Raw genomic sequence first — 25,318 nt, 5'->3', positions numbered from 1 at the left:
TTCTCCAGCAGCTCTTTTTTTGTTATTGTAATTGAAATGAATTTAAAAAACACAGCAGGTGACTGGTTATGTTGTTTTGTGATGCACAAGTGAGCTCTGTGATGGCTGGATGGCACTGAGTCAGCCACAGCAGCAGTACCTTACCTGCAAAGCAGCCGTGTAACACAAATACCTGCCTGCAAACACCCTTCAGACTCACTCTTTACTGACAAGCAATCCAAGGTCAAATGGAGGCTTGCAAAAAACCCCTGCAGATATACTTCACTTTAGGCTGTTCATATTTTACTGGTTAACTATTTAGTAAATGCCTTCAACCACTCACCTGAGACAGTCTTATGAAATCAATGCCTTATTTTCTCACGTTTTGCTTGGGTCCACTGATTAGGAAAACAATTGAGATATTCATTCCTCACTGAGACTGTTAATGCAAGCAAGGAAATGCCTCACATTCTCCAGCAACATGTTATTGACACACTGTGGCCACACAGGCTACGAAACAAAGAGACACTGTTGGTAAAGAGTCCAAAAAGTAGTTCTTCAAAATAACTTAAGAACCATGAAATCCTGAGCACAGACCCCTGCTTAGATCTGACTGCATAGCTTGTGCCGCTTTCTTTTAATGGGCTGGATCCAAAGATCAAATTCAAAACTTCCAGATCTGAAAGAGCTTGGCTTTAGATTTTGGACCTTCAGGTCTAGGAGTTTCCAGATCCACGGTTTCAATGCTGTCACTGCACAAAGCAAAATTAGGGGGCACCGACCATCAAAAGCCCAGAAAATGAATAAAGTATATTTAGCTTGAACAGCACTTTCATATGTGTCTGTAATAAACAACAGAAAAACCTTGTAATTCTGCAGCATCAACTGTTACATGGGGAAAATCCGCATATAAAATCCCAGCATTACACCTTTCCCCTTCTATTGCCTCTGATTTTGCTGTCTTAAGATTCACCATTCAGGAGGAACGTGAAAAAGAACAGTGTAATTTCTGAAGTACATGCTTTGCATGTGGGGATACTTCTGTCTTTTAAAGACTCATGGTATCTGAGAACTTGATGTTGCCAGTACCACCACTGCACTACCATTACACCAACAATCCCCCGATACAGCATGATTTGCCATCTCTTTTCTCTTGGTGTTTTAAAAATGGAGCAGGGTAGAATTCAGCATGGTTGAGGACTTCCACTCTCCCAAGTAATAGAACAGGACTAAACTTTAAAGAGAAACACATAGGGGGAAAAAGGTGAAAAATAATAAAATTTAGGGCAATTTTCACTTTGGTTTTCTCTTGCTCACCTGAAAAAACATGTGGACCTTTTCACCTTCTTTTCTGCTAAACTAAATAGCTCATGCTGGAGCTTTGCCAACAACTTATGTTTAGGTAGTACATTTGGGAATCTGACAGAGTCTACATCAAGAAGACCTGCTCTAGGCAGCATGTAACTTTAGTCGCTGTCAAAAACAGGCGTTGTACCTTTGAGATTCTTGAAGTATCAGATGTGGGGGGACTGTGCACTTCAAAACAAAGACTTCAAATTTTGAATCAGTTCTCAGCTGTGAAAAGGCCCAAGTAGTTCACATGCAAAACACATTCTGAAACATGTGTTTGTTATCGTCAATGAGAAAGCACAGGCAAACGCAGTCACCTCTGTGTTTTGACAGCTGCCATGTGCGCTACCCCACTGCCAGCCAGAGCAGCCCCAGACAAAGACTCCGCAGAGCAATGCACTACCCAGCTGCAGCACAAGGAGATGCCTCTTGCCCAGGGAGTGCAGCACTGTAGGAACATTCTCCCCATCCCCTCGGGATCATCGTCCCCTTCCCCTGGGACACAGCCTGTATTTGCTGCCCAGCTCCAGAGCTGCTTGTTCAAGGCCAGGCTGAAGAAGAGGCACTCGCAGACATGGCTTTTTCCCAGCACTGCCCTTCCCACACTTTCTCTCGACTGGCTTCTGTCCCCCACGCCCCTTCCCAGGATAATGTCTCCAAGTCCTAAGACAACACAGTCCCAAGTCTGACAACCAGGGATTTCGGTAACGCTGGAGTAAGCAAAGCTTTTTTATATTTTTTCAGCCAGGGGGCAGAACACTGTTGATTTTGTCTTGCTTTTTCAACACCAAAGTTTCAGTGCCAAGAGATGAAGGACAAAAGCTATGTGCTCTCAGCTCGAGGAAAGGGTCCTTCTCTTCTCTTCGGAATGCTGTGCTGGTGAGTAGCAAGCAAACAAATCATCCCCCCAAAACCCCTGTTATTACAGTACCATTTTAAGGAACCATATTCTGTCTGCAACGCTGTTTAATACTCAACATTTCTTGGCTGGGGAGCCCCGTGTCCTGCCTACCCTTGGGCCAGCCAGTCAGACTGATACCTTGCAAAGGTGTTTTCATGTTGTGGTGGTGCCCTTTGGCCTCCAGCACCACCCAAGGCTAAAAAACTCAGTGGAGCAGGTGCTGAGCTGTGCCTGGTGCTCAGAGGAGCTCACAAGAGAAAGGTATCAGTGCTTTGGGAATGGGAACACTGCTGGGGGGGGGCTGGAGGGCTACACAGATAATACAGTCATGGGGTACGGGTGATATTGAAGTGTGAGGGCTTTTACCAGCAAGGTGGAAGGAGGCAACAGGTAAGCATCAAGCCAGAGCTCTGACCTCTGCAGGAACACACCATGAAACAAACCTGGTCCCAGCGCTACTATCTTCCCTTTCTTCTGCAGCAGGAAGCGGAGGGAAGCTGGGAAGAAAGGAGATAAAGGAAAAGGATGACTTCTTTCTGCTTCTTCTCCAGTAAGAAAGACCTAGGGATGGAAGGGAGCAGCCACTCTCCATACTGTGACCAAGCCTCTCTGCATATGTAGGAGGGGGAAATATCCCACCCAACACCCAGGGCCCCATCAGCAAGATGGGCAGAAAGTGCCAGCTTCACAACAAAGATGCAGCTCATGAGATGAAGAAAAACCTTAGCGGTCAGAAACTTCAGAGATACTTGCATCAATGCATGTTTGATGCCCAACTGGGGACAGAATTGCAGCTGCTACAAACCGACCTACGGATATAACAAGGTTACTGAGACTGAGGTTACTTGCTACAGATGATCTGCTAAGTGTGAAACAGTATTTTTTTTTAATTACATAGAACAATGTAAAATGTCTGTTTCATTACATATAGCAATAGACTGTGGTTTATTACAGTCTTTACTAACAGTAGACAGCCTGTAGTAGACAGGGCTATAATGCACTAAAGTGGAGAATAAAATAACTTTTAAGAGCAGTGCAAGAAACTTTGCAATTCATTTGCAGCAGTACAATGCAAATACACCTACAAACCACCTGGTTTGGGTACCCAGAGCAGTCTAACCGAAGCAAGGGGCTGCAAAGCTTTCTCAGGTAACAGGATAAGCAGTGAATGGGTTAGCACACACCATCCCATACTGCTCAGGCCAGTGGTGCCATGATCCAAGCCAACAAGTCTGAAGCAAACTTAGGTGTGGCTGAATTGTACAGCAACAACAACATCGAAATATTGTCCTGTGCAAGAGCTGAATTGTCTCTCTCCATTATCAGGCATCTGCAACTTGTTTAAGCCAGTCTACAACTCTGATATGCCAGTCAGGTTTCCAGAGTCTGCTGAAAAGCCAGTCTTACATCATAAACCTTGCAATATCCGATTTCTCCCAAACTTGAGATCTTAGAGAAATAATTCCACTAGGATCTTAGTTTTCATTAAGAAAGAAAAAAATATTATTGAGCCACGTGGCTGTTGAAGGAAGTCTGATGTGATCTAAGAAAATCCTGAAAGTTTGAACACAGGAAGCCCCTTATGTGATATGTAATATAGTAAGACATGGAAGGGATGTGGATAGGGGAAGCAGGATCACCTGACTTTTTTTTTTTTTTTAAGAGAGGGGAAATAAATCTGGTGCAATAGAAGGGGGAAAAAAATCAGCTTATGCTGCTTAACCGTTTCCCTTCCCTCAACCTACAGCTATAATTAAAATAAAGCTTAAAAAACAATGCAAGTAATTTAATAGTATTTTAATTAAAAGTTATTATAAGATGAGCAAAGGTAACCTCACTGCTGTTTCATATTGTATTGGGGAAAAGCAGTTCTTGTGTACCTTCATACTTTTATAACTTTCTGAAGCCCCACTGTAACAGAAGATAGATAGCAAGTATGGAACAATATATCTAGGATTTAAAGCTCTGCCTAGCCCATGATTTATATACATCTCACTAGTCCGCCTGTACACACCCCACCCCCACCCTTGAACTCTGGGAACTGCTAGTGTAATTCCTGCAATTAAGAACTTTGATGCCAGAATCCTTGTTTGCCAAAAGCAAAACCAACCACCCCCCCCTCCAGCACAGCTGGGCATGTTTTTACAGGAGCGGTTGCCCACTGTAAAAAAGCTCAGAGCCAAGATCTGAACTCTCCCAAAGTTCAAGGTATTAGAAATCTGTAATCCAGCACCCTGTTGCCTACCAAGGATCACCATGGCCCTACTCCAGCAGAGCAACCAATACAAATCAGAACTTTTGGGAGCTTAACACACTGTGCTTTTATTTGGCCATATCCAGGGATCTCTGCTGGACATGAGGTAACAGTAGTGAACAAGTGTCACGCTGTAGCAGTGTCATGCTTTGGATTCCCTGCTGGAGACCACATTAACTTCTTATTGTCATGGACACTGGCAACATTGAGAGATGGATACAGGACTACTCACTGCCAATGATGTTGAGATCAAAACTAGTACAGAATAGTTCAGTCCGTGCTGACTGGCAACACTCAATGTTTTGGATGAATTAATGACCCTTAGTATTTCCATACAAATGCTCCTCTGAATCCCTAATTTCAAGATAAAACTTGAAAAACCTCAAGGGATCAGATACACTTTTAATGTTACATTTCTTTGAAGTACTTTCTCTTTGTATTTCAACAACAACTTCAAAGTTTTCCTACTTACATACAAATGAAATTAGACGTCTGATGCTAAAAGAAGCAGACATTAGAAGTGTTTCACAGTTTCCCAACTTTCAGGTGGGGGAGGAAGACTCAGTATATAGAAAGAAAGGTATAAAGAAAGGTATATATTAACTATACACCGATTTTCACTACACCAGTTGGCCAGGAAGGGGTTCTTCGTGTATCAAAGGTCAAACAGAAACAGGGTAGAGTCCCAGCCCCACCTGCAGTTGAAGATCCTGGTCCCAATGAACACCACAGGTTTAACCTGTAGGATGCAAACAGTCTTGCTGACATCAAGAGGGAATTTGTGATCAGTGGAAGTGCGCAGTCCATGAAGGCCACAGGAGGGAGGAGGTTGTTCATAGGAAAAACAAAGATCCACGACCTTTGAAGCTTAATAGGGGTGAGCTGATCATCTTCAATGATTTTCTTCTAAGACAAGGGGGAGAACTCAACAGGGCTCCCAAAATGCTGTGAAAATTGCAGTGAAAGAGAGAAGGTGTGGCTGGCAAGATGTACCAGGTCTCTGTGCCTCAACCAAGGATCTTACTGGACCAGCTGAAAAAAGAAGATCCTAGAAATTATCCTCTATTACCACGCCAAAAAAACCCACCCGAAAACCCAAAAAGCCACCCCAAATAAACAGAAGTAGACAAATCATTATATTTTTTCATCATCACCATGAATTAGCAGCTTCCCAGCAACCATGTGAAAATCTGGGGCCAAATCCTTCGTGGTATACATGGAGGCTCAGGAGTTATTTGGAGATAAATCTCACTTACTCTCCAGCACTGACAAAGTTTTAAAAGGTTGATTTTTGCTTCATATATAATACATCTATGAAAATAACTATTTAAAAACTACCGTCCCTGTATTTTCCTTTGCTGGGGCTGAGTATTTTTCACGTGCTTACTGAGCCATCACTAGAGTACTGTTTCCGGGGTGTGTGTGTGTGCGGGGGTGGGGGGGGTGGGGTGGGGGGGTAGGGGTGTCTGTGTGTGTATTTAGCTCTGAAGCACTGCAGACTTTGTTTCCCTGGCTACAGTTAGGATGGGATCCTCCTCTAGAGGAGGATCTTACTCTTACTCTGACAAACGGAAAGGAAGCACTGAGCCAGTCTAGTCCAGGCTTGCAGAGGACACTGGTGATGCCAAGGCCCCAATTACAATGATCTTGCCACTTAAAACGAAAAGAAAATCCAAATCTGGCAAGAATCTTTACTTCACGTATACAATAGACGTGTTTAGAAAAGAAACATTGCTTATTTCAGGATGTAAATCATCATACATCTTCAGGCAGGGGTCCTGTCACGTACAGCTCCTCTCAGAGACTCATCATTTATTTACCACCATATGGTAACAGGCTGCAACAGAGGCATTTCAGCAGCTATGTGAGGTTGCCCCTTCAGTCACCAGACAGAAATGAGGGCAGCTCTACACCACAAGTGTGATGAGCTGCTCACAGAAAGGTGCACTGCTGCACCCACCCCCTCCAGCAGCACTACAAAACCTCTAAGGTAACTATCCTCCTTACAGCACAAAATCTGCCACTTATGTAGATGGACTCACCTACTTCAGGTTTTGCTGGTAAGGTATAACTACCATGATATTTTACTTTGTAGAGGTGTAGGTCTTGTTGATAGACTCTGTTGCTTTTGCAAATGAATTAATATGCATCAATCAACATGAGTGTGCTCGCTCCTGGTATATTACAGTTTTGCAAGTACTGAAATACATTGGAAATACTGTGTTACTGAAATAACGCTGTTATTAGCAGGTTTCCAGCAAAGTCCAAAAGCAAGACTACAAGAAAGCTCTAACTGCTTAAATGCTACAACACAAGGACTTCTCTAGGACAAACTTTTAAGACCAGCCACTGCAATGGTACACTCAAATTTGTATAAGCTGGGTGCTCCTGCAAATCACTACATGCTTCAACTGCTTTACCCAAAGGAACTGCCTTACTTGATCGCCGAAGATAAATACTGTGTGCAAATAAGCTACAAGTCCAACAGGAAGCCCTGCTGAAGCTTGTGGAAATCCGCGTAAGTACAAGGAGCACTTGCACATAACCAAGTGCAAGATTACTGCTATTAAAGCCTTACAAAATATATTGCCATTATGTTGTATTTCATTAACAATAATTTCCCCTGATAGGAAAATGCCTTACCTTATAAAGTGACTGAAGGTAAAAAAACCAAACCAAACAAAAAAACAAAAAAACCCCACCACCACCAGGGTTTCCTTCTCATTTTCTGAGTCTAAGATTTATTGCAATACAATCTGAGGAAAACACAGATGGATAGTATTAAACCTGTTGCCTTAAATACAACTTCTTAGAAGTGCCAAAGTAGTGCTTGCCAAAATGGAACAAAACCATGCTCTACGCAACTACTCTTGCTGTTACAAGACCTTACCCAGCAAATTGCCTTTTGATCAACTTTTCCAACTCCGTTTTTCAAGCTAAAGTAAAGAATCTTTGACAGAAGCCCAATTCCTTGATGTTGTGAGGTGAGAAAAAAGGAAACTACTTTTTTGCATCGGTCTTCACTGGCAAGTGCTCCAGCCACACCACCCAAGTTGCAGAAGGCAAGGGCAGGGACTGGGAGAATGAAGGATGGACAGCCCACTGCAGGAGATCAGGTTTAAAAACATCTAAGGAACCTGAAGCTGCACAAGTTCATGGGACCTATTAAGATGCATCTGGTCTTGAGGAAACTGGCAGATGCAGTGGCTAAGCCACTATCCATTGTATTTGAGAAGCTGTGGTAGTCCAGTAAACTTCTCAGGGACTGGAAAAGGGGAAACATGCCCCCATTTTTAAAATGGGGGAAAAGGAAGATCCAAAGAGCTACAGGCCAGTCAGTCTCACCTCTGTGCCCAGCAAGATCATGGAGCAGTTCCTCCTGGGAACTATGCTAGGGCACACGGAAAATAAGGAGGTGATTGGTGACAGCCATAAGGGCAAACAGTGCCTGACAAATCTGGTGGCCTTCTACAATGGGGTTACAGTGTGGATGGATAAGGGAAGAGTGACTGACATCACCTACCTGGACTTGAGCAAAGCATCTGACACTGTCCCAAACTGGAGAGACAAGGATTTGATGGATGGACCACTTGGTCATTAAGAAATTGGCCGGATGGCTGCACTCAAAGAATTGCAGTCAATAGCTCAATGTCCAAGTGGAGACCAGTGACGAGTGGTATTCCTCAGGAGGCAGTGCTGAGACTGATGCCGTTTAACACAGTTGTGGGTGACATAGACAGTGGGATTCAGCGCACCATCAGCAGATTTACTAAGGACACCAAGCTGCATGGTGTGGTTGACATGCTGCAGGGAAGGGATGCCATCCAGAGGGACCCTGACAGTCTTCAGATATGGGCCTGTGTGAACTTCATGAAGTTCAACAAGTCCAGGTGCAAGGTCCTGCACGTGGGTTGGGGCAATCCCAAGCACAAATACAGGCTGGGTAGAGAATGGACTGAGAGCAGCCCTGAGGAGAAAGACTTGGGGTGCTGGTGGATGAGAAGCTCAATGTGACCTGGCAACGTGTGCTTGCAGCCCAGAAAGCCAACCAAACCCTGGGCTGCATCACAAGAAGCATGACCAGCAGGTCAAGGAAGGTGATTCTCCTCTCCCCCTCTGTTCCACTCTGGTGAGACCCCACCTGCAGTGCTGCATTCAGCTCTGGGGCCCCCAGCATGAGAAGGATGTGGACCTGTTGGAGCGTGTCCAGAGAAGGGCCACGAAGATGACCAGAGGGCTGGAGCACCCCTCTGGTGAAGACAGGCTGAGAGAGTCGGGGTTGTTCAGCCTGGAAAAGAGAAGGTTCCAAGGAGACCTTACCATGGCCTTCCAGCACCTCAAGGGGACCTACAGAAAAGCTGCAGAGGGACTTTTTACAAGGGTATGTAGGGATAGGACAAGGGGTAATGGCTTTAAACTAAACGAGGGTAGATTTAGATTAGGTATAAGGAAGAAATTCTTCACCATGAGAGTAGTGAGGCACTGGAACAGGTTGCCCAGAGAAGCTGTAGATGCCCCATCCCTGGAAGTGTTCATGGCCAGGCTGGATGGGGCTCTGAGCAACCTGGTCTAGTGGAAGGTGTTCCTGCCCCATGGCAGGGGGTTGGAGCTAGATGATCTTTAAGGTCCCTTCCAACCCAAAACATTCTACGATTCTACAAAAACATCCAGAGTAACTCTCAATTCTATGAAAAAAAATTAAAAAAGCATTGCCCACATGGCAGATCCTTGAGAAAGCAGTGGTCCCCCTCATTTTTCATGAACTGGTACATTTTTTGAAGAAATTCCATCTGGCCATACATTTAACTATGTATAACAGCAATCATCACTCCAGTTTCTCATTCTATCTCATTCTCATCACTCTAAATTCTCATTCAACACCCAACATTAAAAGGTTCCACAAGTACATTCATAAGTAGTAGAAAGAGGGCAAGAAGGGGAAGAAAAAAGAAAAGAAAAAAAAGCCAGGAACAGGTATCTCTGTGTGGTAACAACCAGATCTCTGGCAGTGGAGTTATCAGAGCCATGCAGCTGGCATTTGGGATATGTTTTTTTCCCTTTATTAAAACTTTTGACAGTTCCAAATAGCAAGCTCTCGTTTCCTGCAAATGTCTCAAGGATCATAAATGCATTCAGGCTTTAATATAGTATTTTAATGAAATATCAGTTCCTGCTCCTCGACTTGCAGGCAAAATCTGCCATTTTAAGGAGATAATCTTAAGCAGCTTTCCGAGAAATGTCAATACTACTAAACTGCCATTTCTGTGCTCTGGTTTAGGTTTTTTTCCCCTTCCCTAGTATTCTATTTAAACTGTCTTTAAAAAGAGAGTGGAGAGCTATCCAAGATGAAGCAGTGTGATGTGCTGCATTTTACAGACTGCAAGACCTGAACCAGTACTGTCAACTAATAAAAAACTTCAAAAAAGTAGGGGTTTAATATCCTGTATCGCAGTATTGTGTCTAAAATAAAGACTTAGGAAAGTAACACGAACAAGACAACTACTGAAATGGTGTCTCATTTTTCAAAACCAAGCCTTAGTTATCAATAAAAAAAGCGTTCACATCCAGTCACACTTCTGACATTTTTGTGCCCATTTCAAAGCTTCTGCAAACCTACTTTAATGTTACTCCAGCAAAAGTTGCTTAGGAGTAAGACATGTAAAAATGTCTTTGTTTAAGGAGAAGAAATCTTAACTTGCTGTTGCTACACTGCAATACCAACTCTGTCTTCAGTGCTGGAGAGCATTCCCAGTTCTGGGCACCCTCTTCCAACTTAGCACAGTCGAGGACATACCCTGGGCCAAATCCTGCATCCTGTGTTGATGCTGCAGGAGGTTCTGGCTGCAGCAGTGGTCTCACTGGGAAAAGATACCACCAGCATTCAGGGGGTTCCTCTGCAATGACCAACTTTGTGTTTCCTTGCAGCTTATAATTAGGAAGAACTAGATTGCATATGCTGCCTACACTGCCCAACTACTGAACCAGGAGGAAGAAGAGCCAGAGGGTGTTCAGGTATCTGAAACAGGGGGCTCAGCAGTGGAAGGGCAAAGGCAACATTGAAGAAGTGATCTTCCATGGAGGGAAGTGATTTAGCACATGAGTGTGTACTTGGCAGGGAAGAGACAGGTCTGAGTAAGGTACCTACGACATCCCCAACACCACATGCCCCAAAGGCAGCCTGCAGAGTAAACGGGTCATAAAACCAGTCTGATCTGGCCATGTGTCTGGGGACCCTGAGAGGAGCCATTTAACACTGACCCTACACTCAGTGAGCAGCAAGGGGACCTGTGCCCAGAGGGCAGCGCTCTGGCTATCAGGGCTGCACTGGGAGCTTGCAGGAGGAAGGGCAGAAACCAACAGATCCTGGAACAGAGGACTTCTGGCCTGAAACCAAAACTGAGAGGCCACGGCCGCCAGGCAGCTGCGATACTCCTTCCAACCAGAGGAAATGTTTTCACACTCTTGCAGGCAAGTTCCCACACCACAGGCACTCCTCAGGCTGTACTCAGCAGTGCTCCTGGTTGCTCAGACCCACCTGCTCTGTACTCACGCGACACCTCACACTGTGACAGCCTGGCCCAAGGCTCTCCTGGTACTACAGCAGTGTGGTCCAAGGCAGAAAACTTCCAGCTTAGGTGGGGACAGCAACACAGAAGTCTGTCAGCTCACGGGATAGGTCTATGCTGTGAAAAATACATTGCTTTTCTAATTCTGGCTGCCAAATTCTAGACAGTTAACCTGTCTGAAGACAGACATCAAGATAAAGTAAATTGGGTGTCAAATCAAAAGAACCAGCTTAGCTAAACCGGTCGCCCTGAAGGGCTTAGGTGAAAAGTTGCTCACCTGAGCTGAGACTCCTGTTACTCTGGTCTTCATGGCTATTTTAACAGGTTAGCCTACCCAAGTAGAACACACGTGCATCTACCTCTGCAAAATTCTCACCAGTGGGAGCTTCTCACCCGTGGGAACTTTGCACCAGTAGGGAAAAAGACAATGCTCCACACAGAAATATCACCCAGAAATCTCAAGCACAGCTCTACACTGCTACTACGGCCACACTTAGTACGACTGAATAGTCAACTTGCGACTGAGCAACCATCCTCTCGTAAATAATCAATGTTATACCTGTCTACAGATCTCAAGCAATTCATCTTCAAATCATTTAGAACTGGGCACAGTATGGGGGAGAAAAGAATCAAGTATTATTTCTCACTAACACTGGAAAATAATACAGTGCTCTTCTGAAGTATGAAATATCAAGCAACAATAAAAAGAACAGAAATACACCCAGCATGCATGCCTGCCAAAACACACACGGCACCACAAGGATGTCTCCAGTATCTCTGCAACAGCAGCCTGTTCCTTGGAGGTTTCTTGTCCAAGAACTGTGACCCAGCCTGGTGCTCCTTTGCTTGCAAGATCCGACAAGATTCCAAGAAGCTGGTGTGGCTGCAGGCCAGCGACCTTGTGCTGTGCCGTGTTCTGAAGAGCCATATGCAAATGCCTAACAAGAGTAACATGATTATACAGGTCTCCTCCTCGGTTGTAACGCCAGCAGGGCTCCAAACTTGTTCCAGATAATACAGGAGATAGCAACTCAGCCATATCTCAATACTCCCTGGCATGGATCACAGCATTCACTACAGCTGTCATAATACACTGTAAATTATACACAACACACCCCCTTAATAATGCAAACCTCAGAACTGTACGTATTTTGCGGTAGCAGAAATTAACAGACATTGACAACTAATCAGACAGTAGAAGCATTAAAGGAGACAGACGCAGTCCATTACTACTACTCGCTGTGTACACACGCAGTTTCTTGCCGTCATAATTGACTACACTACGAGTTTCTTCTGATGTAGCAATGTTGTTGGGCTTCTCTTTCCCATCCTCCCAACAGGCAGTTATTTCAGTTGCTAAAAGCAGCGCTGCACCTACCTTTAGTGACAGGATTACTGGCTGACACCACCCCACTCACTGAAGACGGAAGCACACCTTAATACCCCACCCAGGCACCAAGAAACTCCTTGGCACCAGACACCTGATCCAGATGAGCGCTTGCAGGAGCTATCCAGAGCACACGATACCATGCTCATGCTGGTCTGTGCACATCACTCCTCCTACTTCTCTGCCCAGAGCACTGCAGCACAGCTGGCAGAGGTCTTGCAAACAGAAGCACAGCTGCAAAGGCGGCCCCTAAATGAAATGATGAGATGGGCTATAAAGGAGCAGGAACATGGAAGTGAAGGCAAGGCTGGCTACCCTACATACTCACAGGACGCAAAGGCACTAACTTCCAACAGTGTCTAAAACCGCGAGGGAAGCAGTAAGCAGTGGCACACTGTTGTACTGAGGATAAGAAGCAGAAGAAAGGAAAGGGAAGGCAGCAATACTGGAAATCTGTGCCAAGGTCCTGGATGGAAAAGCACCAAATGCACAAAGAGGCTCCTGTGACCACATGCAAGCTGGCAGCTGCAGACTGCCTTTGCTCTGTTGCCAGACTATTTTGGGGCTGAAACATGGTCAGTCAACAAGGCTCTCCCTGAGACAGCCAGAGACGTGGCAGAGTGGCATCCTCCACCTATGACATTTTCATCTCATGCTGGGAGTTCAGAACAGATACAAAGGGGGCCAAAGCCATCTTCACCTTGGTTTTGGTCTTCCCAAGAAATGCTGTAGCACATGGTGGGATACATAACCCTATTTTCTGTCTGCACGTGGACAGAGCTGGCTGTTTGCTGCCCATACAGCAGAACCACCAAGGCTGCTTTACCACCACCATTGCCCAGGGGACCTCAAGCAGAACAACACCCAGGACACATCAAGTTTCAACCTCCTGGCATCAAACCAAGTAGGCAAACCAGCCGAAACATCCCTGGTGCTGTACCTTGTGAGTGCATCCTGGACTGGCTGCCCAGTTCCGCAGCAGAGCTGACCTTTCCAAATACTTTGAACAGCTCCTTATCAGCAAAGTGGCTTTACACCAGGCTCAACATTTCACAGTGTTTATAATCTGGCCCTTTAAATGGGATTGACAACCTAGCTGAACCACAGCCTGAAATAGAGACAGTCTCCCTGTCGGCACAAGGTCTTTTCAGCAACACGCACCCAGCCTGAGATCAGCAAGTTGCATAAGCCCACGTTTGACGACAAGCAAGCTCGTAATGCCACTGAAGTCAACGGTGCTGAGAACATGTTTAACACTGGCCGCCTGTTTGACTAAGTGGTCAAAACAGGAACTTAAAATACAAATCCTGCCACCTTTGTGCAACCTGTGGGTGCTTTCAGCTCTATCAGCCCTCTGTCATAAGGTCCACAGTAAAATACCAGCTCTCCTCACCTTAACTGACTTCAGTCCATCAGCTGCCAGACACGACCTCTGCCACAAACTGAACATGAGCAAGTCTCCACAAGTGTCCCAATCATTGTGACTACAATCTTCCATCCTTCTCCACTGACAGGTACTACCAGAGCACATCTACAGTGGCAGTGAGGATGGGGGGAAGGTGTGGGGGTGTTTGTGCCCAAGGGATATACTGAATTTACAAAATTCCCATCAAGTCTGCAACAAAGATGTGTTCTCTTGCAATATGGATCTTGCTCCAGATCACTCTGGTTCAGTGTGACACCACCACCACACAGAAACCCAACTTCTTTACCAAGATATTTCCAGGTAAAAATTTACGTACAGTTACACAGAACCACTATGACCCATGAGCCTGACTCCACAAAGAAAACAAACCAAAAAATACTCAGTGAATCAGGGCAAACAAGAGCTGCTCTATCATATGAGAGAGCTTGCAGGGTGGGAGAGCAGGCTGTGCCTCAGAAGTCAAAGAGCTGAGGAAAGCCTCCACTGAAGTGACTGGGAGTCTGGGAGGAAGCTCACCCTCCTGCCCAGCACACAGGCAGCAACTTAGCTGGAAGTTAACAGCCTTTGCCACTCAGGGTGAGGAGCAAAGCACTGGCCACTCAGTCATCCATCTGCAGGGACAGCCTGTAATATTAGCCTTGTTAGTTTATCAGGTACTGATTATTATTAGCTACTGGTGCTTATCTAAGTATTAGTTTCATTGTTGTTATTTAAAAACAGCTGCAAAGTGCATGAGAAAAGGAATCTCCTCCAGGCGTAGGACCATTGGCTTGGTTAAGTGAGGGAGGTGTTTCAGATGTCTGAGCTTTTGGATGATGCTCACTTGCCACAGCAACGATAATTCTGCTGTCAAAATGCACATCTTGTCCTCATCAGTGCCACTCACTTTTGGTCTCTTAGAAACATCTCCCTCAAACCAGGGGCTGAGTGGCAGGGGATAAGCCCAAGTCCCTACTACTTTATGTACCTCTAATCAGTGAACCCTGATCTGCTCGGCGGGAAGGAAAAAAGAGAAATGGTGTTTCCCAACCTTGTTACACACCTCAGTACAGGTATACCAGAGGAGAATCAGGCCTTCACAAAAAAAACAAAGGTAAGAAAAAATATGGCAATCATTGTGCTGTCCTAATGAAACAGACTGAATTTTCTGGCCTCACCATTAAACACTAGATGATTCCATTTAATTTGATCTCCGCTCATGAGGCAAGGCTATTTCCTCTCCTACTTTCTTACAGTAACTCAGATTTGTCTATGTCCTATTTTTGGTGTCTAAATTAAGAATATTGCTCATAACCAGATTATATGGCATTTATTCTGAAGAGATACTGATACAGCTAAAAATTCAATATAAACACCCTGTGGATGTAAGCCATGACATTTATATACTGGATTAATAAGCACTAAGAGGAATTTCTGATGTAGGGCACATGACCCTCCCTTCATTTCAAAAGCAATTATTTTTAATACCATGATTTTGGAGTGTGACATGTCCTTGAAAATACTTGTAGACAGACAGCTTTGTCAGAAAAGCTTCCAAATCCTGAAAGGACAACTTCAGGTGCATCTCCAGTTTTGAGATAACAGAACATCTGGGAGGGAATGTATGGGCTGGCCAGAAGATAAGCAGGCTGAGACAAACATCGATTTTATGCAGTATGGATCCGAGCCTCCCTTAGACAAACAGAAAGGCTTGGGGAGATTCAAGACAGAGCTCCTGCTTCAGCCCACCCCCAGTTGTAGCAAGCACTGCTCATACTGCTGTTGCTGCCAGTGGAGCACCGCCCTGTCCCCAGCCCCTGCTCCCGTCACGTTTTGGAGCAGTCTCACTGCTCAGATCAGCCCTTGCCTTTCACACCTTGTCACCTACTCCTTGATATTTTCCAGATACATCAAACCTGGAAGCTACTGCCTTGTTAACTTCAGAGGGCCAGTGTATAAGTTTAATCGTAAAAGAGAACACAGCCAGGCTCCCTGGTTATCACTTGTCAAACCTGGCCAGTGTCAACTAAGCCTTTCAAAATCAGGAGAAACAAAGAACTGGCCGATTTGTCGTAATGAAAGCTGAAAAGATGACAACAGCTGGTTTTCCATTCAAGACCTTGAAAGTTCCCAGTGCTTTCATGTCCCAGACAAAAAAACAAAAACAAAAAACAAAAAAGCCCCATCCAAGCTCCTCTGGGCAAGAGCCATCCACACACCTGGGCCATCACCTCCCAGCCCAGGGATGCCCAAGCAGTCCCCAGGGATGCCCCAGGGATGCCCCAGGCAGTCCCCAGGGAAGGCATGTGCCTGCTGGCATCCTGTGCACCCCTCTCAGCACAATGTACCTTCCTGGTGAAGCAGCAGCTGAGTTTGCTTCCCTTAAACGTCATCAAAAATCATCAATCGTCCTGCTAATCCTAGGCCTTTCCAAAACCCACCCTAAGTCCCAGAATCACGTTACTACAGACATACTATGCAAAGTAAAACTAAAAAAAAGGGCCAACAAGAAGTCCAACTATCATGCAAGGTTTGCACATAAGGGTGTGGGATACAGGCAGTTGGGCAGACACGTTTAACATGTAAGCTGCAAATCTGAGATTTTAAAAGTGAAAAAATATTTTGTGTTCCCTTAATGTTATTTCAGAATGGAATTTCTTAGTTAAACCAATAAAAGCGGGGAGGGCAGTAATCAAGTTTACTATAGGGAACTGGCTCAGATACCCACCTCAGTACCTGCCCTGTTTCCCTCTGGCTGTGATCACATTCTGGCTGCCAGCTCCCACCTCTTTTTTCCTTCCTTCCAAGCTGATGTCCCTTCTCCCACCACCCTTTTCCCTCTCCCTGATAATTTCCTACCCTCCTGAGTGCCCATGATGTTTGTGATTTGTGATCAACCCATAATACATGACAGCTTCTCCCTTCTCTTTGCTGCTTGCAAACAGTTAGGGGGAAGCATGAAAAAAAGGAAAAAAAAACCCCAACCTAACAACCCTGCCCTCAGTTCTCATGCTTGGCACAACTGCAGCCACAAATAGGTGATGGCAGGAAAAGTCCTCTTCAGCCCCACGACTACTGTGTTGGACCTGGGGCGATGGTGCTCTGAGGAGCAGCTGCCATGTGGGGCCAAGCACCGCATCCAAATCTCCATGCTCTGCTGAGCAGAAGGACATGCAGTTCTTCTCACAGCTGACAGGCTGCCTGAGTTTTGGTGAATTTGCATTGGGAGGAAAAGGAGAAAAAAGAAGTATCCAGATAGTCAAGTAGCTCCCTCCCTCTCTTCATTTCAAACACCTAAGTAACACAGAGAGATACTAAAGTATTTCCAAGAAATTCCTTGGTAAGGGTATCAGCATGATCTGAGCAACTCACCCTGAACATGTTCTTGGAAGCACTCACCGTTTTTGGATGCAATACCAAAAAAAAGCCCAACCTCACAAAACACAAAATTTAAAAAAATAAACAGAACAAAACAATCCAAGGCAAACATGCAGCTCTACACACACTGAGCAGTGTTAAGTAGAGCTTCTAAACAGCTGAAAGTCTCCTGACAGAAGCTGTCAGATGACAAAGGAGAGACACAAAGACCCCTCCACAAGTGCTTGCACCCTGCACGTAAAGCATGAAAGTCTTTATACCAGCTGTTCTGCACTTACTGCTCCAAAGCTCAGGTCCCAACCCAGCCCTGAGGGCTCCCCAAGCCCAGCAAGGGAAAAACATCCAGATTTGTGAAAAGCTTTATTCAGCTCCTCAAGTCATCAGCTGACAAGTAATCAGCAATTAAGGTATCATGAGAAACACTGGATGAAGCTGGAGCCCTGTAAATATGACATAGCTCAGGACAGCTCTGCTCAGTGCTGGAAGGGAGTATGTACAAATGAGCTATGTAAGAGATTCAAAGGAAAAGGAGGAAAAAAAAAATACTGGCTGTGATACCTTGGTGCTGCTATCCATTGTTGAAGGTCTCATCTAAGGCATCAGGATATCTGTCCCACTCATCAGAAAGAGAAAACTAAATATAATCCTGGAGCTAAATCTTGAGCCCCTAAAAAAGACTCAGCGAAGTTTTGTATCCCTGGATAAGAGTGCATGGCTGAAGACAGCTGCTTTCTCCATCACCTTCACTACCAGGGCATGCCCAGAATAATGTTGTGTTAAGCCAGGCAAGACTTTCGCCAAAAGTTTATCAAACAAGGCATTTGAAGCCAGCCAGAAGGTGGCTAGGGATCCTCTGAGAACCTGTGGAGAAGCAGCCACAGGATTTTCCAAAGAAAAATGAAGAAATTCTCTGTGTGATTTCCATACTCCTCTGCACGAAGCCACTTTTCACCAAGCAGATTATCAGTCCTCCCCAAGAGGACTAAACTGTTCTAACATGGCCCAGTGCTCCAAAGCACCTTTGTAAAAAAGCCAAAATTCCTGAAAAAAGAAGTTTTAACTAACTTTGAACAAGCAGTTCATGAAATTGTTACCACGACTTCCTCTGTAACAGAGTTCATAATTCTGTGGTTCACTGCTTAAGGCACTCACCTTTTCTATATGGCATGCAACACATTTGAGGGGGTCTTTTCAGTTAATTAAGGAGCTGTAAATCAACCCCTATAGCCTAGTGCAGTTGTATTAAACTATTTCTGCAAATGAAGTAATCCCACTCTGAGCCAACAACTTCCATTACAGCCCATAAGGGGAAAAAAAAATTTAAAAATTCTAGCATGGCACGTGGTGGATGAGACAAGAAAGATTAGTTTCTATATATGCCATGTGTTAACACAGTCACCATTTAGGATGGCTCACTTTTCCCATCTCAATCTCAGATGGAAAACAAGATGGGGGAAAAATATCTCCAAATACTACAGAAAAGTTTTCCACTTTCTGGTTCGAGGGGGGAAGAGGAGGGAAGGTGCAGAAAGATCCCACAGTGGCAGTGGGCAACACCCTCCCCTCCCCAACAACCTTAACCCAATTTACATGCTATGTAAACTCCAGACAATTCCTCACATACCTCTAACCACACACTGAGAAGTGACAACCACATCAGTAAGTTAAGACAGCGTATTTAAAAAACAACAGCAATGAAAAAATGCACTTAAGTAAATAGTTATCAAGGTTAGGCCAGATCACTAAAGATAAAACAGCTCTCCCTTTCCTTCTGCCATCAACTCGATCAAGCTTCCCACCCTCCACCCCCCTTCTTTGGTTTAAAAAAGAAAGAGGTGTGGTGCTGCTCTAGTACAAGTCAGGCAGCCGGGAACTCAAGTTGATTTTGTTCCTCCTTTCATTGCCTAAGGTCACTTGACTTGTTCACTCTCCCCATCTGTAAAATGGGGCAAATAATAATGAGAAACTACTACACAATGTTATAGAAATTACACAATTCAAAGCCGTATAGTTCTTTAAAGATGCAAACAAAGTGCCAAGCATTATTACTAGATGATGAAATGATATATTTTCTCCCTCAAGCTATACAGAGGAAGAAAAAAAGCCATGCAGTCAACTGTATTCCTAATGAGATGCAATACTCAGAAAGTGGGACATCTTAAAACAAATTGGACAATCTTCTTCCAGCTCACAAAGATTATTCCCAATACATAAACCTCACAGGATTATAAATACAAGAAAAGAAACATACCATTTGACAAGGTTTCTGCAGACAAAATAAGCTTGTCTAAATAAACAGGGAAAATACACATTCTCAGTCCTGAAGAGAGCAAAAAAATTCTCAAAGACGGGAGGAAATGAAATTAGAATTGAAAGCTTTGTGGGGGATGCGTTTATGTTTTCTGAATATAAAGCAACTGTCAGGACTGGGAAAGTCAAATAAATAAAAAGAACCGGATGGGAGGGAGGCAGGGAAATGCAGGGTGCAATGGAGAGGTCACATGCTAGATAAACAGGGCAGTATGCTAACTATTTACAGATAAATACAACTCCCTCTCCCTCTGCAGAGATTTATGTATATTAAAGAGCCACCATCAAGTACTGTGGGTGAACACAACGTTAAGTTCATTAACGTACCCAAACCACATCACATAAAATGTGAAGAGCGAAAGCATAATAACATACTGCTTTCTGCAAGCAGCAATATTGCCTCTCACAAGAAAGGGAGGAAAAAAACCAACCAGAAAAATCCTGCCTCCTTCCATCCCCCCCACCACTTGCCAGGGAGGCACTCTCCCATCCCCGCCAGTCCAAGGATCATTGCTCAGCTGACAGGCTTACATGGGACATGGGGCATCATTCACACAAAAGAAATGTTAACTCAAAACTAAATAGATCAGTGGTTTTAACTCTCACAGAACCCAGCAGCAAATCAGATAAAAACCAACCTTTGATCAGCATCCCTAGGTCATTAAATTCCCTAATACTACCGTGACAACATACTGGGTTATGGCAGGGGGAGGTCTGGGCAAGTGGAAGGCAACTATTTCCTGCAAATGAGGAATTTTACCTTGTGCTGGACCCTTTGCTGCGCAGCAGCCTCGGGTGATGCATCACCACAAAGGCAATACCGCAGCCTTACCCACCCTGAAGCTGCAGCAGTGTGAGCTGTGCCATGCCCCACACCTGCCCCACTCCAGCGCTCTGCCCCACGCCTGCCCCGGCATGCACGCCACAGCCCCTCTGCTCCAGCAGCCGGGCAGGAGTGGGGCTGGGGGTGTCCTGGGGACCACCCACACCCCAACCGCGGGCGGCGTTACACCTCCTATAACCACGCACAGCAGCCACAGGCTCTGGGGAAATGTTTTAGATTATTACTATTTTGAGCACATTTCAGTTTAGCCCAACTGTTCAAAGCCCAGGAAAAGCTGTGTGTGGGCTGGACCCTGCAGGACAAGTCACCAAGTGCTAATAAACACAATAATGAGACGTACATAGAAGTAGCCTTGTAGGTCTTTCCCTCACATATTGTCACTGGGGGAAAAAAACCCAACAAATACAGTAACAGGGGTGACTGGACGGGCGCTGTTTCAGCTTCAGACAGCTAGACAACTTGCTGTCACCAAGTGCAGACTTTAACTTGAAGTAGTCCCAAAAACTGGTGAAGCAAGGTGAAGATGAAAACCTGCGCAGATTTTGCTAGAAAAGAGCAGCAGCCGCAGGAAGTATGACTGAATCTGGCTACATGGACGTAGCCAGGTTTCTGTGTCTCCATGGCACCTCGCTACGGCAGCTCTCTCTGCTAAGGCTTATTTTGAAAGCCTTATTTGGCTTTTCTGGGTTTTTTTTATACATGCTGCCTTACTGTGGGCCGTGGTTGGACTGTCAGCACCATGCTTAACATTGTGCTTGCTAGGGAGGAAACAACGGGATGGGAATCTGTGCTTCTACAGCTAAATAGAGGCAGCAGGCAGAGGCACAGAAATACATCACTCGAAACACATCAGCACATTCTGCATGGCAAGACTGGAGCTCAGACATCTGGGTTGAACTTGGGGCAACACTGCAAGAAAGTCCGTGTTCCTCCCCCTGGCTGGGAGCAGCAGACAGCAGTCTGAAACAGCCCACTGCTCCTGTCAACGCTCAGTCAGGCACAGGAATTTCTTGCCGTCTTGTTAGGAGAGGCTCTTATTTGTTTAATGGTGAAAGCAAGCAGCAGCTGGAGAAATCAGCTCCAGCTTTCCAGACCGATTGCTGAGGGCAATGGGTCTGACTTGAACAGCATGCCTCCAAATACCAGAAACACACCAGTACTGGAGCTACGGAAACAGAGAAAAGGACTCAGCAGCTGCTACTACAGCCTGGGATGGACATGGACACACACCCCTTCCCAGGAGCAACAGCACAAGTGACGGAAAACAAAGCAGATTTAGGTCCCAAAACTTCTGCTGCTTTTAGGGAGAGGAAACCAGCACAGCATCTGGAGAGGGAGGAGGCAGACTTCCAGCGAAGGCAAGACATTTGCACAGTGATGCCAGCAAATTGAAAGTCTCCAAACACACATCCAGCAGAACATGGCTGCCAGCCAACATCGGACTTCTAATGATGTTTTTACAGCCACGACAGACCCAAATCCAGCTGGAGTGCAGGGCCAGCTGAAGCGTAATCACAGCAACTCTGATAAGCAGCAATAAAACTGAAGAAATGTGACCAGGATGGGACACAATAGGTGATAACCACTCCTGGAGCCAGCAGACATCTGATTAAAAACCCAGGGAATAAAAGCATTTGGCACTAGAGTTTAGGGTTCCTGACAAACAAGGAGCAACATCCACCTCTTTCCAGGTCCAGTGCAAGACCTCGGGCAGCCTGTGAATCCCACAGAGAACTCACACACAGTGATTTAATGTGGGAAGGGTTGGAGATCCAAGAAGAAGCGCTCCAAAGGCTATGGAGAGGAAAAGGGAGTAGAAGGGAAATAATATTTCAAATAAGACACCAATCCTCACATACTGTGGGCCTGCACCAACCAAGGCTGGGGATGCAGGACAGCACTAAGGAGCAGCAATACCCAAAGCCAGAAAAGCCCCAAGCCCTTGGTGACAGCACACCGGTGGTCCCAGGCAGCAGAGGAGGTCCTTGCTGCCCTTTCCAAAGCCCAGCGGCTGTTAGCAAACCTGTGGGCTGCAAGGCAAGCACTCCCTTGGGTCACAGGCTGTTAAACACTGTGGGAAACAGCAGCCACCACTGACCCTATCAAATGGCCCTGGGACGGCACAGGGAACATCACGATGTGCAGAGGAACAGGAGGGGGATCCAGCCCATCCACCACAGAAAGCGCAGACAAAAAGGCAACAAGGCCCAGCTGGAGTGGGTAGACCGCCTCACGAAGCATGGAGACAGCAGTCAAGAAGCCCAGTACAGCTGTGGGACAGAAGAGGGCCCTGGACAGGTGAACAAATAAATGACCAGATGTGCCTTATGTAAATGCGCCACAGGAAGGGAGGTACGCTTGCTTCTCCAGCAGGCACCACCTCAGAGAGGATGGTACAAAGACTGCACTCCTCATCCAGCGATGAGCAGCTGGGAGATGAGAGCAGCTGGAGGGCAACAAGCCAAGACAAAGGATGCAGTGTGCTAGCAGACACTGGTCTCTGCAAGTGGTTGTACGGAACAGGAAAGATAGCAACAGCGTGAGTCAGGAGAGACCCAGCAAGCGGCTGGGATCTCAACAGTGGTCTATGGGGCAAGCACATCCCAGCTGCGGGGTGTGTGGCTGAAGAGCAAAAACAGCAATTTGACCCAGCTCTCCAGCTGGAATCTGAGATGCTAAATCATGCTAGATCATACTGTAATACCCAAAACAAAGTAGATGAGGGATAACCATTCCCAAAACAAGACTGCCAGCTCTGACATGCACTAGGCTACTCGGATCAAATGAGTCTAGACTGAATGCAAAATGCCACTCCTTGAAGTCAACTAAACTGGGCCATTTCCACAGGCTAATGCGACAAATTTTTTACTTTTTTATTTTGCTGAATGTGTTTTCACATAAACTTGCCCCGCTAATCTGAAAGCTCTTGGCAGTTCCTCTGCACACTGCCATAGACCTGTTGAGTCAGATTAACTGCACACACACAGCACAGCTGTATCAAGCTGGCATGGCAACTGGCCTTGTACTGGAGCATTAGCACTACTTTAGCCCATCTTGAGCCACAAAACAGCTCCAGGGGTCATTTCACTTTTATTTCTTGGATAATCAAAATATACTCCACTACTCTGCCACAGTCCATATGTTAATTCCAAATCCACTGTCTTTAAAATGTGAAAAGCCTTCCTGAATCTAAACAGTGGCTCAGACTGTGTTAAGTGATGGCTATCCTTTAAAAGATACCGAATAAATGGATGTCTGTAGAAGCAGAAACAGCATGACATTCTTCTACAACTCCTGCTGGAAGCTGTACATAGCATAATTTTAATGACATTTGAAATAAAAGCCTAAAGGAGCTGTTGTGTAAGGTATCAATCAAAAAACAGCAGATTTGTAGATAATAGACATCAGCAATGCGGTGTGTTAGATTACTCACCCAGAGGAGCACACTTAATGCAGATCTGCACTGTCACTTGAGCAAGTACCACTGATCCATATAAACTTCTGACACTGAAAAGAGAAATCGAGAATTTTAATTAATCACTACAAAGCCTGAGGCGTCTTAACAGTGATGGCTTATAAAAGTTTATCATCAAGCAACACAGGATACAGTAAGCACAGTGGATGACGTACATAACAGCATTAAAAAGAGCTAATATTGAGAGATTAAAGGATGACAACTGATGTACAAAGGGGAAATGAGCTTGTTTATTCCAAGTAACTCCCAGCCACACTATTTCTCAGTATTTCTGCATTACATGGTTGGCCTGTGGCTGCCCTCCACCTCCCCAGCTGATCACACACGTGTAACACAAAACAAAGGTGGCAAATAATGCCTTGAAAGACTTTTTTCTCACTATTGCAGTATCCAAAAATCCCAAACAAACACCCCATGGCATTGAACAGCTAGAGATGAGAGCATAAAGTGAAGCCAGGGGAAGTTGAGCGGCCCATAGCACTGAACCAACCCTACAGCTCATTCCCAACCACTATTCCTGAGTGTCTTTACTATGACTATTCTGGTAAATCAAAGATGTTCTCTGTTACTGTGGTTTGACATTATGTTTTATTCATGGATACTCCCATCTACAGATTGTGGTCAAAGTAAGAGCTACTGGGTGTGGGAAGCTTGACAAAATTGCTCTGGGAGAAGGTTCTTGGGTTAACTTTGAATTTGAAATGCAAAAGGGAAGTTTGGGGAATAAAACTCCAGACTACTAACAAAAAACTTCCAAACCTAGGCAATTACATGAACTCCCATTAGAAGAGACTTAAGAATCTGTAATTCATACATGAATGCTCAGTGAAATACAGCTGGTAGGAGGACTGAACCTTGAACACCGCAGTGTAGCCCCACCTGGGACACTGCGCCAGCATGCTGAGATGCTGCTCTCTGATCAAAAATCATACCAAGAGCAGGAACAGATCTTGCCAAATCAACAGAAGTACAGGACAAGCAAGCAACATGATCATAAAGAAAAGAATCAGCTCAAGAATAACATAGTATTAAAGAGACACAGACTAAATTGGTTGTTCACTTGGGGCAACAAAGACCAACTGCAAATATCCAGAAGGTGCAAAAACAGAGAGAATTCAGCCCATGCATGACTGGGAGATGAACAGAAAAGAAAAAAAAAAAAAAAAAAAGAAGAGAGAAAAAAAGGCATTTTCAGGTCTAAATATTAAGAACTATAATAGATGGTCTCGGGGCACACAAATGATTGGGTGCTCATGGCTCCTCAGAGTAGTTTTTTAGAGTAGACTGAACAAAAACAGTGGGGAAAAAAATTACACAGAACACAAATGACCAGGACATATGAGTCTGTGCAAGCAGACTCTGTCACAGGACTGGGGCTTCAGGCTATTGCAACAGAATAATTATGTACTGAACCCTGTGCAACACAGGAAAAAAACATCTGTCAGATGGAAAAAGAGACAAAATGTGGT

The 25,318-nt window shown here is 45.1% G+C and overlaps 1 protein-coding gene across 7 annotated transcripts in view; it reads right to left on the bottom strand.

The window, feature by feature from the left end:
- The window catches only part of PPFIBP1 (PPFIA binding protein 1), a 119,580-nt gene that overhangs the window by 62,456 nt on the left and 31,806 nt on the right, over positions 1–25,318 (bottom strand). For all 7 annotated transcript variants that reach the window (XM_037390657.1, XM_037390659.1, XM_037390658.1 and 4 more), the window contains exon 2: positions 23,808–23,881. The gene's annotated coding sequence lies outside the window, so the exon portion shown is untranslated. The remainder of the gene's footprint in view (positions 1–23,807; positions 23,882–25,318) is intronic.

This window comes from Falco rusticolus, chromosome 5, assembly GCF_015220075.1.
Source record: "Falco rusticolus isolate bFalRus1 chromosome 5, bFalRus1.pri, whole genome shotgun sequence".
In the NCBI taxonomy this organism is placed as follows: Eukaryota; Metazoa; Chordata; class Aves; order Falconiformes; family Falconidae; genus Falco; species Falco rusticolus.
This window is presented reverse-complemented; position numbering and strand designations above follow the sequence as displayed.